This window comes from Anneissia japonica, unplaced genomic scaffold (assembly GCF_011630105.1).
Source record: "Anneissia japonica isolate Jap-2015-1 unplaced genomic scaffold, ASM1163010v1 scaffold3279_len158616_cov144, whole genome shotgun sequence".
Lineage (NCBI taxonomy): Eukaryota > Metazoa > Echinodermata > Crinoidea > Comatulida > Comatulidae > Anneissia > Anneissia japonica.
Genome location: NW_022714864.1, coordinates 23,981 through 32,524, shown reverse-complemented (window position 1 = coordinate 32,524; position 8,544 = coordinate 23,981).

Here is an 8,544-nt window from a genome sequence, read left to right as displayed (position 1 = left end):
TTGGCCGTTTGATTATGCATTCTGTTCCAAATGACATGATGGGACTGCAACAGCGGCGTATCAAAAATTACCCTAAAATACCAGCAGATATCGCCACATACTTTATCATCGAGTCCTTCCACATCACTTTCGGTTGCCCCTTCCCCCAGCCATTTGAATACCCTAAACATGCCTCTGGGCTGCAACCTATTGCGTAATAAACAATACACTTGCATTGTTAATAACAAGTGTATAGTGATGTCTATTGCTGTGATAATTTTGCGAATTATTTACTTTCTTATTTGTATCCACCCAATTGGTTTATTTGATCCGTCCTTCCATTTTAGAAATATGAATTTTGTTTGAAAGCTCAGTCCGTGGTTATCAATGCAACGGATACCTGTGTATGAACAAATCACAAACGTTCTGCAAACTTTGATAACTTGGACACAGTTTATTGTTAAGCTTTGTCTACACTATTATATTTCATCAAAAAAGCGTCACATAAAATGTGACGTTCAACATTTTTTTAAAACAATTTGATAACATGTGATATATATGTTGCGTCTTAATGTGCAAATCATTTTTTGTCAAATAATTTGATAGTGTAGACAAAGCTTTAGATTGTAACTTTTTAACGAAATTCTATTAATTTTCTAATTTTATTTTTGCCATTATCATTGTCTTTGTATTACCAATTTTGTTTTCTTTATCATTCTCATGATTGTTTTTCTTGGGTATCTTGCCTTTTGAATTGTCACCTGTATGCGTGTGTGCAAAATAGTGTTTGGCTACTTCTTAGGATGCCCATTCAATACATGTTTTATAACATTTAATATTGTTTTATTTCAGAAAGAAACCTGGTGATTGTGATAATGGTGCTTGTGGATATATGCTATGATTGTCTGGTGGTGTCTGCCAATTTATAATTTATAGTCTTGAATTGAAAACAAAATTAGCAGTGACGATGGTGATGGTGATTATTGTGTTGATGATGATGATGATGATGATTGTGATGATGAACACACTCTTCACATTGACATAAAATGAACATTGAACGAATACGATGATATAATTCATGATAACGAGGATGTTGTTGATAAAGATGGGGATAAAAATGACGTTAAAACAATAACGACGACGATAATTTTACGGTACTTGATTACTAGTATTAGACTCTTGAAGTTTTACTTTTGCTTATCCTCCTATATTGAACTTCAAAGTTCCTGAGAGCCTTTAGTGAGTTGTGATTTGAGTTGATTAAAAGACTTTGCTATTAATTACAACATAATAAAATGGCAGATGATTAAAAAGACAGCGATGACTTTCTAGTGACGATTAACGATAACGAAATGGTTTAACTGAACTTGCAAATATAATTGTCAGATGATGTTTGAATGCCTGAAAGTTGAGCTTGTTTGAATTGTGAAATGATTATTGGGCTATGCATAGGCCTATAAATTTTACAACATAAAATTTTGTTTTCATTTCGGACAAGAAATAATAATAGCAATCGTAATGAATGCGATTTTCAGACTTATGATCCTACATAATGATGGCGATATAATGATCTTGTGACGATGAAATGGTAGACCAGCGCGCTTGCAAAGGTAAGTTTGAATGCCTGAGACTTGTGAAATGATGTGAAATCAACCTATGGATGGACTATTGGTTAACGTACTTATTGTGACTACCGTGTAAATGAAATTCTGTCGGTAACTGAGAGCCTGGCATTAAATTAAATGTTGACATTGGCGGAGCCTGTATAGTTTTACCAGAGTTCAGAGGGGCGAGTTTATTGAAACCTATTACCAATTCGGGGGTCCAGGAGACATGTCAGTCTAAATGATTTCAAACTTCACTAGGGTGTGGGAGGCGGAGCAGGCACACTTTTTACAAATGTCAATTGTTTTCATACAGGTACACAGTACATATTTGTAAACACAGTGCTACAGAAGTGGTTGATATGCAATGCCCTCAATTCTTGTGAAATGTCACCGACTTCAACATACTGAAACTATGTGCGATGGACTTAAAAGGAATCTACTGGTGGACATTGTTGGATTAAATGTTGATTCTACTAAAGGTTGGTTTCAATGTTGCTTTCTTGAAATTATACTACCAAAAAAATTAGTTATTAGATCTACATGGGTGTTTTTCATCCTAATGAACACATCATGTTTACCATAAATCCTTCTTTTCCAAAATAACGATGAATTTGTTACTATATTTTTGCAGGAATTTAGAGCTGTGATTAACCTAATACCAGCACTGACCCAGGAAGCAATCTGGTTTATCAGCAGAATCCCGTTCAGATGGAATGAGCCAATCTGGTCGATTTAATTTAGAGATGCCGAGTATTTTTGCAAATGTTAAAGAACACAGAACATACAATTAGATATTATGGTTAAGGCTATTTGTCATTGCAGTTGGTAACTATAATAATAAAATATGGGTTATGTAATAATAGTATTAATAATAATAATGACGACGACGAGATATAAAAAGTCTACATTTAAAATAATAACAACCGTACGAATACAGTATTCATCAATACAATTACTTCTTTGTTCGTTTTCTATATTTGTCATCCTATTTGTTGTTGCTTGTTTCGTACATTACTGTTTGATATCACTTTCATCATTTCATTTCGCCCTAACCTAGTCCACCCTCTCTCATATCTAACTCAATTTGGGCTATAGATTTATTTTAGTTAGTCAGGTTAGCTAGGTCTTAGTTGTAGAGTAGGTAAGATGTAGATTAAGTATTAGCTAGGTTAAAGAAAGTAAATTAACATCCTAAATGAGAGAGGAATGGGCAAAACATTAACCTCCATCATTAACATCAATTCAATGTATCCTATTATTTCATTACTGTATTGCATTACAGACATCGCTCTCCACATTGTGTTCGTCCAATCAGACGATGTTTAAAAAAAAAAAAATATCATTGATCAATAAAAGTTACCTCATAAAATAAAGACACAAAAATAATTATAAATTTAAAAGTATAACAATTGCAATGACGTGTGCTAATTTTTTTTTTTTTTTTTTTTTTTTGTGGTAAGTTAAACTGTTTTCATTTGTGATTGTAATGTTGATGCAAATAAAAATGATTACTAAGCAGGACTGGTATTATGCTTGATTGTATATATTTTGTCACACCGGCATTATGAGCATTCAGCATATTCAACGATGGATGTTAAACCTATACCTAAAATTAAAAATCCTTGAATGACTTGTCATGTATTTTTAATTTCTTGACCAAAGCGAGTTAATGTAATAACATAACGTCAACATGTAGTAGTTTAAGTATTGGATGCTTTGTCTTCGTACCAGTTTCTTTTTATATTCAAGTAATTTTAAAACAAACGTTCTCATGATATATTGTACATATTGTATAACACGTTCAGTGCCGTAAAAACTCTTTGTTCCCAACTCCATTCAACTTCATAATAATAATATTAGTAGATAATTCTGGTTTTAAGTGCAATTTTGGCCTAATTTAATTAAGTTTAATGTGTAATATTATTTAATAATGTTTAATATTCTTTGTATGTAGGCCTACATATTATGACTAGAATTTGTTTAGCGCTAATAGTTTTGTAACCTTGTTATTTTTTATTTATTACTGATGTTATTAACACTTACTTCCAATGAGAGTGGAATGTAATTTCTGAGTTTTTCAGACAATAAAGATTATTTTGAATCTTGACTCTTGAATCTTATTATAAATACTTGTTTGACGTGAAGAGAGGGTGAGATCGAGGTCAAGTATATAAAAAAATTATATAAGAAACCTGATTAGTCTGGCAATGAATTACTAATGTACAGTATTGGGATTCTCAGCTACATATCAGTATATACAGTGGGACAACCCTTTAATTAAGGGGAACATTTTCTGCTCAAGTGTCCCTTTAAAGTTTTTACTGTGATAGAATACTTTCAATAAAAAATAATTACACAGTATTATTTACATGTATAAAGTAATAATATATAATTAAATTATCATTAAAATAATAATATACATGTCAATATGTATGAAAGCAGTTAAACTAATTTTAGGTATTAGTATCGGGATTTTCATGGTCTTTAGCACCCTTGGAGTTTAATTAGAAAAAATATGAATAACAAAAATGTCAGCCACTCTTTTTGGGCTTCAGGAAAGTGTGTTTAATTGGGGGGTCCTTAATTAAGATGTACGCTACATACAATAGTTATACATCTACCCCTACGAAAGCAAAATGTTTTGAAATTGGTCCAGAGGGTACAGCTCTTCCCAACGGGAACTCTGGGAACTCTGGCCAACTGCCTCCCTTTCTCTCCCCTCACTAGAGCCACCCCTGCCAAAGAAGAAACGTTTATGCACTGGTTGAATATCACCCTGGAATCCCAACAGTACTGTACTCTGTTTCAATGGCATGTAAACGTGAACGGAAATCCTGTATACAATGTTAACTCCTGAAATCTCGTCTACTGCCCTCACGATTTGTAGAATTGACTTCAAACAAAATAATTAAACGCGAAGACAAAATGAAAATACACATAAGGAAACAAAGAGCGATTTGATCTATTTAATATAGACGTCCCTGCTTAACTGAATTATGGAGTCTGTTTTGCATGTTTGATATTTTGATGTATACTTTTTTTTTTCAAAATTAGGATCCCTAGAATAGCCTTAGTGGGGAAAAACAATTCGATGACCTACTACTACAATACTATAGTTAGTCTACAAATTTTCCAATTCTAATTCCATGATGAACAGATTATGTTAGTGTAAGAAACAATTTGGCTAATAAAACTAAAAAGCGTTCACAACATGACTACAGAAATTAAGATGCACGCCATCGTGCCAGGATTCAATATTTCGATATTAATTATGTCATCATCAGGAATAATGACGATTACGTTTACCGGCAAAAACGTCTGCTTGAAAGAGGGAACAATCGGAGATGTAAAGCGACGAACACAAGTAGCCTGGGGTAAGTTCGACACACTAATTGCATTCTTAAAGACCAGAAGCTACCAATGTGTTCAAGAAGACAAATATTCAACCAATGTATTAATCCAGTATTTACATATGGTTGTAACACATGGTCTCTCTCTAACAAAGTTGATAATATATTGTGCGTTACGGTAATGCGAATGGAAAGAAAATGGGGGGTGTCACATGGGAAGATAAGTTATCCAACAAAGAATTAAGAATTCGTACAGGTATTAAGTGTGTGATCAAAGAAATGGAAAAAAATACTGAAATGGAAATGGAAGGCCATATCATGCGAGAACAAGACAAAGATGAACACAAGGGCAACCGTCTGCTTGACACCACACAACTCCCGAAGACCCAAGAGGCAGATACGGTAATAGCTGAGAAAAGATCTACACTGTTATAATGGTGGGGTCAGTTGGATGCAGACTGCACAGCAGAGGAAAAAAATGAAGGAATGAGGAGGAGGCCACATCAAGCAGTGGATTGAAAAAGGTTAACAAGTAAGTATTGTTTCACTGCTTTGAAACAATTATGCCGGCTATAGACCCTATTCCAAAAAAGAAAGGGATCAGTATGTTAATTCAATTAAATATATTAAAGAAGGTTGATAGCAAAGAAAATGTTCGCCAACTCGGCAAATCTATTTGTTTTTTTTTTTTTTTTTGTTTTTTTTTGGGCGGGACTTCGCGTCCTTGTCGACATATCAACCATACGAAGACACGCCCCTAGGCTGAACCCGTTGTATTTAGCAACTACCAAATTACTTATTCGTCGTAGAGAGCGTCAGGGAACAGGTAAAGACTATAACTAGCAGCCCGTTAGGAACATTGAGGACATTTTAAATAAAATTGGAGACAATTTTGGCTGGTTTAGCTGGTCTAATACTATTAGATTGGCAAAGGATATTCATTTTATATTATTTATATTATTATTATTTTTATTAATGGTAATATTATTTACAATAATCATTTCCTATCTTTAAAATGTCTGTAAAATAAGAACAATTTTAGGCTGAAATCGGCTAAAAGTAAGAACACTGAAACTCGACAAAACTGGTTCTTTTAAAAGAAATGCACTAAATAAAACTCATGGGAATATACAAATAGTTATAAGCCTATTTGTGTTATTAAATTATTACAACTTAAATGTTCGTGTTTAAATTGACTCTAACTACTACCAATACCGTACCTTGTCAACAGTAGGCCTAAATAGGCTGAATGTCATTTATTAATCATCATTATTGATAGTTATTAATAATAAGTATTATTCAACTTTTGGGGTAATATTCGTATATTGAAACTGATAAAGTAAAATGATGATGTGATTATACTGTAACATCGATGTCCCTGTTTCCTTTATTCTATTTACAACTGTACAATTACTGTACAGTGTCTAATATTTTACAAATGTCTGCATAAGAACCTCGGCCGGCCATCGCAGAAGTCTATAGTTTTCCTTTAAAAAAATTAATTAAAAGCACGCCTCTGTATATAGCAACATCTGTTTCTGAAAGGGCGGATCCGGCTGTATTTATGTAATTATCGACCATGATGAAAGGTTTCAGTCTTATATTTTTAGCAATCGATGTCCCTACTACTACATGTTACATGTAGTAGTACTTCTCTCGTATTTAACACACTTTCTATTTTAAGCTTAACATTTTTTTTAGATGTCATTCAAGAGCGTTTAGTCGTCTACTAATTCCAAAAATCTCAAATGTAAGAAGATGACTTTCCCAAAACACATGATCAGGGGGAGACAGGGGGACACGTTTCCAAATATTCTTAAGGGGTGGGGGTTGGTCCCTCACTTTTCGTCGGCAATGTAATAATTTCATGCCTGAAAAAGGTTTTAACGAAATTGAATTTGAATTCTTATAATACACGGCTTGAGTGGTGTATGCTTTTATTATAACTTAAAGAAGTACCGGTATGAGAAAAGCGTGTGATGATGATGATAATAACAATAATAATAATAGTAATAGTAAAAATAATAGTAATGATAATAATTATTATTATTATTGTTATTGTTATTGTTATTATTAATGTTATTATTGCATTGCAAAGTAAATTTAAAATACTTCAAATTCAACTGAGTTTTACTTTCAATGGAACATCACAGCGATTAAATTGACCGATGATGATTAATTTTATTATATAATGGTGTCATTTCCGGAAATCTAGACGTAAATGGCATTGAAGTAGGTAGGCCTAAATTAAATACATAAAAGACAATGTTTTTAATATCTATTATCTATAGTACATCACACATATTAATTAGATATCTATGGTGGCCGAAAATCACTGGTAAAACAACATAAGAATTAAGGAGACATACGTATTGAAATAGAGACTGTTTCAGTTGATTGGTGTACAGTGAAAAAAGGAGTTGTGAAGTGCATTGCATCTGGCATGAGGAAGATAGAGCGTTGGGTGTGGTTTAAGGGTATTAAATGAAATATTACTATGGGAGTCGATTTTTATTTTGTTATTAATTATTTTATACATGAAAATAAGACTAAGAAATATTCTTCTGTATTCTAAAGAGGATTTAAGTCTGCAAGTCGGTCTTCATAGATATATGCAGTATTTTTTGGATAGCGAATAGAATTCAAGATCGGCTAAATTTCTTTGGACGGATTCAATTTGCGTAATGTTGATTTGAAGATGGGGGTTCCAGACAACAGACGAGTATTCAAGTATAGGCTTAACAATGGAATTGAATAAAACTAATGAAAGGGGGTGAAGATTACAAGTACGTTTAATAAAATAAGGGGTTTGAAAGGCTTTGGAGACAATATTTCCGATATGAGTGTGCCCTTTTAGATTGGAAGAAAAATTAACGCCAAGATATTTGTGGGAGGATACATAATCTAAAGGTGAATTCTGAACAAGGTAACAGGGATATGGGATATTGCGCCTTGTTATACACATGACTTTGCATTTGTCAGTGCTTTGGATAATGCCGTTCTGTTCACTCCATTGTGCAATGCTTAACAAGTCATGTTGTAGCACAGTCTGGTTCTGAGGGGTATGAATTGGCCTGTAGATGAGGGTGTGGTCTGCGTATAGATACAAAGTAGTGCCAGGAGATAATTGCGAACTAAGGTCAATTAAATAAACAATAAATAAAAGAGGCCCCAAAATCGAGCCTTGTGGCACACCAGAAGAAACAGAAACAAAATCAGAAATACTGCCATTAACACACTGAATGCGGCCAGAATGAAAATGTTTAATCCAATGCCACAACTGCTCGTTAGGACCTATTTTGTGAAGTTTTTTTCATTAAAGTAGAGTGACAGACACGGTCAAAAGCATTGCTCCAGTCGAGAAAGATTGAATGGATATCTGGTGGTAAGCTAGGACATGAGTATCACTTACGAAATCCAAATTGGTTGTTAGAAATTAGGGACTTAGATTAAAAAAAGTATAGCTGTATGGTGATGGTGATGGTTATAGTAACAGTAATAGTAATAGTAATAGTACTGTATTAGTAATAGTAATAATAATATTAATAATATTACTATTTATTGTAATTATTTTATTAAATTATTTTATTTATTGTAATTATTAATTA